Source organism: Muscardinus avellanarius (assembly GCF_963383645.1).
Source record: "Muscardinus avellanarius genome assembly, chromosome: 7".
Classification (NCBI taxonomy): Eukaryota; Metazoa; Chordata; class Mammalia; order Rodentia; family Gliridae; genus Muscardinus; species Muscardinus avellanarius.
This window is the reverse complement of record NC_137793.1, coordinates 110,719,693-110,731,869: the sequence shown is the minus strand read 5'-3', so window position 1 is coordinate 110,731,869 and position 12,177 is coordinate 110,719,693.

The window sequence follows — 12,177 nt, the reverse complement described above, 5'->3', positions numbered from 1 at the left end:
GGTGCCAAGTGCCTCTGGCCTGGAGGCCCACAAGCTTCCAGGTGATGCTGGAAGCCAGCCATTGGCGTGCTTTCATTAGCGCTGGCGTGGCTGCCCGGCTGCCAGCTCCCCTGAATGCCTGTCTTCCTGGGGTGATAGAGAATCAATTGGCTTGATGCAACTTCTGGATCCTTGTTACGGCCCTGGCTTGGGTCCCACGGAGGCCCTTGGACTGACATCAATAACCTTGCCTTTCTGTGCCTCTATTGGCCTCCATGCTGGTCCATCAGAACGTGCCAATATTTATGTGCATCTTAACAGCAATGCCAACAACAGCATTATAACAGGGTGGGCAGCCAGGGGGCAGGGAAGGTCGCAGGCTGTGTCCCCCCCCTCCCCCCCAGCCCCCTGCTTTCAACCACTGTAAGGTCTAAGGTCATAGGACTTCTTTCTCCTTAATTTATTTTCTCCAGTACCTGAGTCCTTGGTTTCCATCACTACCCAGAGAGCCCTTATGAATGAAATAAGTATTATTTGTTGAAGACCCTTGATAGACGAGGCATACTTTTCCCCATGCATTTATTATTTTTCATGTAACTATCTCAAAATTCAGCAAGGTGATTGGTACTGCCATTTAGCAGAGGCATTAATTAAATCAGGCACAGCGTGTTGGTTAAGTAAGTTGCAGGTCACACAGCTAAAACCAGTGTTTTAAGCAGGACAATAAAGCCACAGAGTAAGAATGGGGTCTCAGCTTAGGTCTGGACCCAAACTTCATGTCTTTTTGAATGGGATGATCAGAAAAGTCCTCTGGAGGAGGTGGAATTCCTACTGAGTTGTGAATAGAGAGGGGGGGCCACCACAGGACCCTCGGAGGCACAGCTGGCCATCTGGAGAACAAGGAGCTGTGGATTTGGGGAAGGACAGAGAACAGTGGGGTGTCACAGCAGCAGCTGCTGAAAGGGAAGGAGCAGGAGGTGGGAAGGGAGGCAGGCAGGGTGGAGTCCTTTGCATTTCATTTGATTGTGATCAGAAGTCACTGGGCTTGATCTGGCATAATTAGTCGAGGTTCCTCTGGGTAGTGTGAGGTACTGGGTTGTGTGGGGTACTGGAGTGGAACAGGAGCTCTAGGTAGCCTTAGTTAGGAGGCTACGAGATCCCTGGCTAGGCAGGGCGGGAGTCATCACAGGAATGGGAGAATTTTGAGCACATTCTCGAGTGTTTAGGGAGTAAGGGAGGGAAACTGGCCCATGAACTGGACATGAGGCACGAGGGAGACAGAAGGATCAAGAGAGTCCCAGGCACTATTTTCAAGACCATCCTCAGCAGCTTAGCCAGACTCTCAGCAACGTAGTAAAACCCTGTTTCAAAATGAAAAAATAAATAGGGCTTGGTATGCAGCTCATAGGTAGAATGTCTGTAGGTTCAGTCTCCACTCCCAGTGCCCATAGGTTCAATCCCCAGCACTACCAAAACAATAGTAATAATAATAATAATAATAATAATAATAATAATAATAAAAGATAATAAAGAAAAGAGTGGGGAGTGCTGGGTGATGAATTTACTGGAAGATTGGGATAGGCGTCAAAGACGGCGTTTGGACCATTAATGACTTCATATGTTGATGAGGCATTGTATAGTATGCGATTGGTTGTGACCATGGAGGGTGAACAGGTGTGGATGAAAAACGGGGTCTAGTTCTCTTTGGGCCACATTGACCCTTCAAAAGAAAGAAGAGCAGGAACAGGAGAGAGGAGGGAGGAAGTAACCCTGGGGAATTTGAGGTACAGGGCTAAGAGACTGAGGTGTCAATACAATAATAACAGCAAGAGCTGGGTGGTCACAGCTGCAGGATAGAGAGCTGATGGTGTGAGAGGCCCAGTTGTATGAGTTTCCTATGCATTCCTTTACTTAATTCTCTCCCACTCACACAAGAGAATATAGGCATAGAGAGGCTACTTTGAGATGGCCTTTCTCCCCCTTAGCATCCCCTGAATACATGATGTCCAGCTCCTCCCGTACTCTGCGGTTCCGCATGTGAGCCTCACCTAGGCGCGGCTGAGTTCTCCGGAGGTCCTGTCCTTGCTTAGCCATGAACTTGGTTATTAATCTCTTTGTTGGTTTCAATGCTCAGATAAGGAGCAGCTTGCTAGCTTAGCTGACAGACAAGCAGCCGGTGGTGAGAGTGATGAGTTTTTTATTTTTCTCTATTCTCCCACATAAACCTTTCTCTCGTGGTTCATCCTCTCTCCAGCTGCTAAAGCCCACGTGTGATGCTCGGGCTGCTCCTCACAACCCCAGAACTGCTGCAGAAACCCCCTTGAGGCCCCGTCCCCATCCCATCTTGTCCGAGGGGGCTTCCTCCGGAAGGCTACCCACATTTATCTCTACTATCCCTCGGAAATTATTTCGGATACAATTAATTTTCATACTTAATTAGGTTCAATTTTGCCCTGGGTTCCCATGACATACTTCACAGTCAAAAATATTATTACCAGAGGTGGAGAAAATAATGAAGGGAGAGAAATCTATCCCTGGGTGTCAGAAAAGGGGCTGAGAGAGGCAGAAACATGCAGTCAGGCGCCAGTGATGCTCTGGGCAGCGGCCTGCAGGGGCGAGGACCAGCAGAGGGGAACCAGGAGGCCGGGGCACAGGCTGGCAAAGGCCAAGCTCTCTGCACTATACGCTTGGTACATGGTCTGTGCAGCTAGCCATGGCCTTGGCCACTCCTTCTGGGAAGGAGGCACAGGGGCCATTTGGGAAGTGAGCCCAACTACAGCATTCCTTTGACCTGGCTCTCGCCACCGCCATCCAAAAGGACCCGGTATATTTGCACGTGGAACCCACCCTCACAAAGGGTGATGTCCTTCAAGAGTGCCCAGGTTCCCTTCCTCCATCTTCCCACTTGAAGAATGAAGCCTTTAGTTTTCCACCAATAAAGGGCTCGTTTCCCAGAACCCCGTTCAGGGAGCTCAGTGGGGAGATGTCACACTGAGGACCAGGCGGGTGTCAACAGCATGGGGGGGACCCGAGGAGATATTGCCCAGGACAGACTCACCAGCAGGGAGGAGAGGGGAAGTTCTCCTACAAAGGGCAGGGCGACCAAGAAAACATCATGAGCCTCTTTAGCCCACAGGTCAGGCCCTTCATCTTCCCCCCAGTGCATATGGACAAAGGGAACAGATACGGGAAAGATACATTTTTCTTGCACAGGGCTCTGTGCACAGATGAGGGCCTGCAGAGTGTGCACCACTCTCAAGAAGGCCCATCTCATACAGATTCTGAAGAATGTTCCTTCATTTATTCAACAAACATTTCTGGAATATCTACTAGCCAGAACACCATTTAAGCTGCTTGTGGTATTCCCTTGAACAAAACACATGTGGATCTCTGTGCCTGTGGAATTTTAATTCAAATGATGGAGCCAGGCATGGTGGTGCATACCTGTAATCCCAGTACTTGGTAGGCTGATACAGGAAGATCCTGCAGGTTCAGAGCTAGCCTCAGCTACTTAGTAAGGATCTCAAGAACTTAGTGAAAGCCTGTTTCCAAATAAAAATATATATTAAAAAATAGGTGTGGGAGTGTAGCCCGGAGGTAGAAAGCTCTTGTGTTCCATCTCCAGTACCACAAAAAATAAAATAAAAATAAATAAAAATAAAAAATAGAACTGAGAGTATAGCTCCGAGGTAGAATGCCTCTGAGTTCAATCCCCAGTACCAAAAGAAAAATCAAATACAACAACAACAAATGGTGGTACTCAGACAAGAAACTACAGATTTAGTAAACAGGAAGCTATATAGGGTGCAGGAGAGCAAGGAACAAGTGCTTCAAATAATTATCTTTCCCGAAGTGTGTGCCAGCCGAAATACTGCAGAATCTCACAGGCACGCAGTGGGTTCTCTTTTATCTCCCCAGGGGTCTCGGAGGTCAGAGTGGCGACATTTCCCCAGTCCTCTCTATGCCACCCACACCCCCTTCACCCACTCTCCTACACGCTCACACACACACACAGATCACAGAGAAGGCGCTGGGTAGCATGTGGTGTTGAATTAACCATTGTAGTTTGAAAGCACAGACTGTATCCAACAGAAATCCTCCTTGGAGATGCCCTGCCATCTGTCTCCTAGGGCCTGGAGCTCCATTTCCACAGATCTCCCCTTGTCCCATCGGGGAATGGTTATCCACGGAGATTTGAAATAGCTCCAGGTGAGAAGAAAAAAGGAAATCTCTTTCCTATAAGGGTTGATGTCCCTCCCTCTCCTCACAGGTCTCCCAGGAGCCCATCTCTACCCCATCACCCACAATTTCCCCTTTTTGGGGCTTTCCTGAGTCAGAAGAGAGATGGGGGAAGAGGTAAACACTGTGTTCTTACCTATGTTCTACAGGAGACTCTATAAATTTTCCATAAAGAGGGACTGAGAAGGCTGATTGGCTATGATTTCACCTCATTTTTAATCACACACACACACACACACACGAGAAGCCAGCATCTTTCCATGTCTATTACAAGAGGAGATGTGCAGAAACACTCTTGTGCAGTAAAATCGTGGGTCAATGCTGTAGTATGTTGGGAAAGCCATCTTGCCTTTAACTTATATATATGATATCAAGTTCCCTAATGCCCTAGTAAATAATGCTTTTTTAAATTCAGTGTACTATCATAAAAAATAGAGCAGTGGAGTTTAAAAACCCAATGTCTGTACGTACTTGAGTTCTTTGGGGTTAAGCCTCAGACCCTTTTATCATCTTACTTCTATAGTGTTTTTCAAGCCCTCTCAGTCTTAGAACAGAGTACTATAAAATACGCCAAAGGACAGCTCTACTTGGTAGACTACCAGGTTCCTCAATACCACACAAACTCATAATCTTCCCACCACCTTCTCCAAACCTGGACGTTTCCCAACACTCTTTACCTCAGCAATAGCTTCACCACGGTGTGGGGTCCAAGCCAGAAACCCACCTGCCATTACTGACTCTCTCTTGTCCTTGCCCTTCATAGTCCATCTCTCCAAGGTCCTAGCGGTTCTGTACCCTAAAGGCCTCTTGTGTCTATTAATTTCTCTTTGCCACTATGCCACCATCTTAATCCCAATACCGGGACCACTCTAAGGATTTCTAGTCAACCTACACTTTTCTCCCTCCCTTAGCCAATCTCTGAATTTGCAGCCAAAAGGATTTGTGAATGAAGATCTGATTCTAACCCTCATGTTTAAGTTATTTCAATAGCTTCCTGTTGTTTTCAGAGCAAATATCACAATCCTTATGCTATGAATGCAACTGTGACCACCAAATCCACATGTTGAAGTGCTTTCCCTAGCCCTCAGTATCTCAGAATGTGTCTGCATTTGGAGAGGAAATTAAGAGCTGAGCATGGATGGCATGGGATAACTGCAATCCCAGTACTTAGGAGGCGGAAACAGGAGGATCACAAGTCTAAAACCAGTCTCAGCAGTTTAGTGAGACTCAGAGTAACCTAGTGAGACTGTTTTGAAACAAAAATAGAAAAAGAGGGGTGAAACTCAGAGGCAGAATGCCCCTGGATTCAAACTCTAGTTACACACACACACACACACACACACACACACACACACACACACACACGAGAGAGAGAGAGAGAGGGAGAGAGAGAGAGAGAGAGAGAGAGAGAGAGAGAGAGAGAGAGAGAGAGAATATGAATGGGAATATTAAGGTAAAATGAGGTCATGAGGGTAGCCCTAACCCAATATGATTGGTATCCTTATAAGAAGAGGAGACCAGGACACACAGACAGAGAGAAGGTAACGTGGAGACATGAGGAGATGGTGGCCATTGAAATGTGGGGGAGAAATCGACCCTTATGATACATCTAGCTTCTAGAACTGAGTCAATTAATTCCTGATGCTTAAGCCACTTGGTCTGTAGAATTTTGTCATGGCAGCCCTAGCAAACTCATACATCTTAACAGGCCTGCAGAGTCTACACTGCATGTATGGCAGTTTTAAAATACATCCACTCATGTTTTGATACTCTTTGTTTCAAATGGTGGAGCCTAATCCCTGTCCCGAGTGTGAAATGTACTGAGAGGTCGGCTTCTAACACATCAATGGTGGTAGAAGTGAGAGCGTAAGACTTCCAAGATTTGGACAGGAGCGGCACTGTGGCTTCTTCTTGCTCTCCTCTTGGAGTTCAGGCTTGTGGCGGGAGGAGGGGGCCAACTGTCAGGACCTGAGGATGCTCAAAGAGCTCCATGGCGGGTCCATGAGATGAAGGCTAAGACCTCCGGTCCAGAGCCCAGAAGGGAGCACATCCTGCAGACAAGCCAACTCCCATGTCGTTGTCTGAGAGAGAGAAGGGAGGGATTTCCTCCCAAATCTGAATCAGGTAGTGCTCTGCAGGTAGGTGGGCAGGACAGCTGCGATGTCCTTGGTAGATGTGGGACAGGATTAAAGAGGGTTGATATGGGAAAGGATCACACAATGTTCCAGTGACTTCAGTGGTTCTTCGAGCCTGGGGCTACAGTGGGTATGGCATAGACAGTACATCAAAAAGTTAACTGTTGAGCCTGGAGAAAGAAGGCCAAGTAGAGCTTTGGTTAGGAATAGCTAATCCTCCCTTGTGTAGACAATGACACAGGTAGCTCAGTGCCCACCTGATCTAGTGATCCTGGTGGAGGAGACTCCAGCCCATCTTTTTAAAAAAATAAATACTGTAATTTTAAATAAAAATAAATGCTTTAAAGTGAGAGCTTTGTTAAGTCAAATTACTTAGTGGCACATAGGCTGGCTGGCCCTAGTTTGAATCTGTATTGTGTGTGTCATTTATAAATGACATTTCCTTAAAAGCTGAAACAACCAGGAGCCTGTTTATCTTGAGGCTCTTTATCTTGGGCTGTTTTACATGTATATGTATGTACATATATCTGTAATTTCTCCCTCGGACCAGGAAAGCCAGACTCCAGAAGAGCATTTATTCATTATTTAATCAACGAAAGAGCTTTAACTCAAACAAGAGTGGAGTAGGGAGGCGGGGGGGCGGGGGGAGAGCGACCAGGCTGGAGAGAAAGATGCTGGGCAAGAGAAAGCATTTTTATAAACAGACTCTTGAGATAAAAACCTGAACAAAGAACAACAAACAGCTCCTTTCTCTACGTCTCCTTTTCTTTCCGTCTTGAAGCTCATGACAGACTCAATTCCAGTCCTGCATAATCTCCTCTCATTTCGTCCTGAAGCAGTGTCAGCGTTCTGAATACAGACACACATCCCTACTTGTTCTTCTAAGCCTGCCCCTTCCTCTGCCCACAGACAGAGGGTGGGAAACCCCAGCCCCAGCAGCTGCAGGGCCTTCCCCTCCCACCCCATCCTTCCACTCTCTGGATGCTGGATTTCAAACAACTGGCTCCACCCTGAGGACTCTGCCCCTCACCTGAAATGGTTTCCCATGATCTCAGTTTTCAAGGAGAAAATGGTGGCTGATAATCAGCCTCAGTACCACTGGGAGAGGGGGCATTGGACAGAGGTAATCGGATCTTCTACCGACCCTAATTTAGACCCAGCTAACCCCATGAGTATTTACCACATGCCAGGCCTGGTGCCAGTATGCCCTCTTTTACTCATCCATTCATTCTTTTTGTGTGTGGGGGTCTGGGGATGGAACCCAGGGACATTAGACCTCCGAACTACACCCCCTGCCCTATTTTTTATTTTTTATTTTGAAACCAGGTCTTACTGAGTTGCAGAGGATCTCACTAAGTAGCTGAGGCTGGCTGCAAACTGTGATCCTTCCAGCCTCCCGAACGCTGGGATTACAAGCGTGTGCTACCACGCCTGACTTCATTCATTCATTTTTGTACTTGTGATTGTTCAGGGGCATTCTGCCACCAAGCTACACTTATAGCCCTTTTTATGGTTTGTTTGTTTGTTTGTTTGTTTGTTTGTTTGTTTTGAAACAGGATCTCATTAGGTGGCTGAGAGTCTAAGTTGCTGAGGTTGTCCTTGAATCTGTCATAGCCTTTTAGATACTGGTATTTCAGGCATCTACCACCATGCCAGACTTATTTAACCTTAATTTTTATTGTTTGGGTACTGGGAATTTAAACCCAAGGTTGTTCTACCTCCAAGCTACGTCGTGTGTGTGTGTGTGTGTGTGTGTGTGTGTGTGTGTGTGCGCGCGCGCGCGTGGTGCTGGGGTTTGAACCCAGGGGCATTTTACCTCCAAGCTACACTCCCAGCTCCATTTTTTTATTCTTTATCTTTGAAACAGGGTCTTACTAAGTTGCGGAACACCTCTTTAAGTAGCTGAGGCTGGCCTGGAACCAGCAATTCTCCTGTCTCAGCCTCCCAACTACTAGGATTACAAGTGTGCACTGTAACACCTGGCTACTTTTTTAAAAAAATTCGAAACAGGGTCTTGCTAAGTTGCTGAGGATATTCCTAAGTTGCTGAGGTTGGCCTTGAACCTGGGATCCCCCTGTCTCAGCCTACCAAGTACTGGGATCACAAGTGAGCATCACCACACCCAGCCGTGCCGTCTTTTAAGCCTCACAATGACCCGGAAAGTTGACTACTCCCGTGTTTCTTGGGCAAATAAGGGAGCTGACGCTCAGACTGTGGATGGAGGAAGCCCTGGCTTTGGGACCAGCCCTGCCTTTCCACTCTGCACTCCAGTGCTTCTCGCCTTCCTCACCAGCACACCTCCCTGAAAAGAGTGGTCTCAATCAATGTCTTCTTATTTCTCCCATTAGCCAGACTCCATTCTCTTCCCTGACGATCATTAATCCATCCCCCTGGCCGCTCCTCGCCCAGCGCCTCCTGCATGGAGCAGTGGAGGACTTCTCAGCAGGACCTTTAAACAAGCTGCTAGGGAGGCTGGGGCCGCACACCAGTCTGAGCCCAGGCGAAGGAGACGGGTGGGATTGGATGGAAGCCGGATGTCTGTGCAGTTGAAGGAAGGTTCAAAGGTCCTGCCGAGAAGTCCTCTGGCTAAGATATCTGGCAGTGGCCCCCTTCCCAGGAACAGGCCACCTTTGCTTGTTCGACACACTGCGTTCAGGCTGGAGCAGCTCCTGGGGAGCATAGGGTCCAGCGAGTGTGCAGTCAGTTTCAGAGCCCAGCCACTGGGACCCTTGGTCAGTCCAGAGCTGGACTTGGAGAGCATTCCGGTGGGGTGTTCCATCACCAGCTACCCACGAAGGTGGGACCAGGGCTGCCTTGGATTCCACTCATCACTCCTCCGCGGACACTCACAGATGCCCTGTCTCTACTGCCGGGGGATTGTCTTCTATCTCTTTGGCACTCTTTATATCCTGCCAGATTCCCAGTCCCATATTTCCTACTCATTGACACCTTTGTGAGGCATTCAGCCCTCACAAAGCCTCAAAGGCTCTGTCCTCCATCCTCCTCTCCCAGTCTGATTTCTCAGACCTGCCACCCAAATAAGACCCATATTTAGCCCCTGGCCATCCTCATTTTCCCTATAAAACGCACGTTTGATTTCTCTTTTCCTCCCCAACTCCTTTCTCTCTGCACCTCCTGACAACACCTGATATGTGATTCATGCGCTATCTCCCAAGTCTTCCCCGTCCCTTCCTGCTGCCAAACGTGGTTCATGCTCTAGTTATTCTGCTTATTCCCCTCCTCGACTAATACAATTTGCTGCCTCCTGCTTTGCGGTTTCTCTTCTTATCCTTCCCTGTGTCCCTCTCTGTGTGGCATCCCTCTTGCTGAGCTCCTGTCTTCAGCAGCAAATTGGACCTCACAGATCCACCTGCCCTACAACCCGCCCTGGCCTCCTACTCTGGCCTGAATAATGCATGACCTTCAAAACCACCTCTCTTAACACACACACACACACACACACACACACACACACACACACACACACACACAAATTGGACCTCACAGATCCACCTGCCCTACAACCCGCCCTGGCCTCCCACTCTGGCCTGAATAATGCATGACCTTCAAAACCACCTCTCTTAACACACACACACACACACACACACACACACACACACACAGACACACACGTGTCTTCCAAAGGCGGGGCCCCTAACAGAGACACCTTAACCCAACAAGCCCTGCCTCTCCATCCCCAGCTGGCTGGCAGGGTTCAACTACATGCACCCGCAGCACATGGGGGATTCAAAGATTAGGGGTGAGTAATAAAAAAAACATTGAGACTGGCTTCTACAGGTGGCTTCTCTAAGGTTACCCATTTGTGAGCGCCAGAGCTAGAGCCCAGGGATGTGACATTCCACTAATATTCAGTCACCTGTGTTGGTAAGAGGACATGCTAGGTGTGAAGAGAGCAGGCTTTGGACAACCCCAGAGTCCTGGCGAGGGAGCTGGTTAGAAGGCCGACTCCTGGCGCCATGGGACAGTGAGTTGCAATCTGCATCTTAATAGGACCCCCAGCTGATCTGTGTGCACAGGAAAGTGTAAGAAACACCGACCCAGAGACTCCCAGCCACACCTCCCCAGCCCGCATCAGAGGCTCCAGAACCCAGGCCTGTGGCCGGCATTACTGCGCAGCAAAGAGAATTCTCAGTAGCACGATGGATTGTAGATCAATCTTATTTACTGACAGACTCATTAAACAGTGCTGTCCCTTAATTATTTTTGTCTTCCACAAATGACAAGTCAAGGTACACTTTGTCCAGGGTTTTTCTGAAGGAGAACGCTCTAAGGGTGAGTTCAGGGCATGCTTTGTGGCCATCGTATCTTTGGCATGTGCTAAATGACCACATATGGGGACCCCACTCTCCAGTTCAGGAGCATGTACTGGGGGGGGTGTCTAGTAAATATATGCAAATCAGAGACATGGCTCCTGATCTTTGTCCCACCCCCTGAGAAGCCTGCACAGTACCCCAAAACTATTCTTACACTGACCTCTGGGTTGGCCCTCAGCCAGCATTCCTTGTAATCTGAAAGAAAAAAAAAACATCCTAGAGACATTGACATCCACCCATAAATAGGGTGAAAGACATCCTTGGCAGGTAAGCAGGCAGGCTGGGCTCCACCTCATGGTAGAGGAATAGTGGGAGAACTAATATGGGGCAGGATCTAGTTATCTTATGCCAAAAAGCGGCAAAGGGTTAGCAATGTCCACAGACAGTCCTACCTCCAGAAACAATAGGCACGCATATCCACGTTTTTAGCGGCCAGCAAAATGGGGCTCAAAGAAGAAACCTTTTTTCTCTGGATGACAGAGTCTGCAGTACAGTTCTAGGAAATCTGAGGTTGCTGTGGGTGCACCTGCCCGATACCCCCAGAGAAACATCTGGAGCTATTAAATGTTCTGCATTTCAGGGCTGTTCTGGGCCAGTACCAAATGAAGATGTAGATTTCTTCCCGTTCAGGATAAAATTGTGCTCTAAACACGTAAAACCCTTCGACTTTGCCTTCATTTGAAAAGCACAATTATTCCTAAAGTTTTCAGTTTGCTACCACAGACAGCTTCCTGCTCAAATATGATAAATCAAAATATCCACCCATATTCTTAGCATCTTTCTTAGCACCATATTTCATGTTCCAAGAAAAAAAATTAAAGAAAGGGGAAAAAGTAAGGAAATAAATATTCTCTGGAAGGCTAATAATGAACTTTTAAAATATTTTCATTAGTAGATTCTAATGTTGATTAGTTGATAGTCTACATAGTTTTAGTAAAAGACTGTTGGTAGCAGCAGTTGAAAACAATTAGTAATGTGTTCGTTATATCTCAATTTTCTGTAAAGGTTAATAGCTCTTTGTTTTGAATAAGATCTCAACCAACCCTCTGTAATCTGTGATCTTCCTTCACACTCTCTGCAAACCTTGTTTTTCTTAAACCTTACCCAGTGCTTGGTTTAGAGGTATCATTCAATTAGAAGATGACTCACTGAATGAATGAATCAATGTTTATCTTTCTATGAAAATGTCTTGAATGTCTACAAAAATGTTCAAGTTTCATATTCTCTCTCTCATATATATATACATATATATACATATATGCACATATATACATATATATGTGTGTGTGTATATATATATATAATATATATATATATATTTTATGGGTCTGGGGATGGAATCCAGGGGCATTCGACCTCTGAGCTACAGCCCCTGCCCTATTTTTTTTTTATTCTTTATTTTGAAACAGGGTCTCACTGAGTTGCAAAGAGCCTCACTAAGTAGCTGAGGCTGTCTGCAAACCGCGATCCTCTGGTTTGAGCCTCCCGAA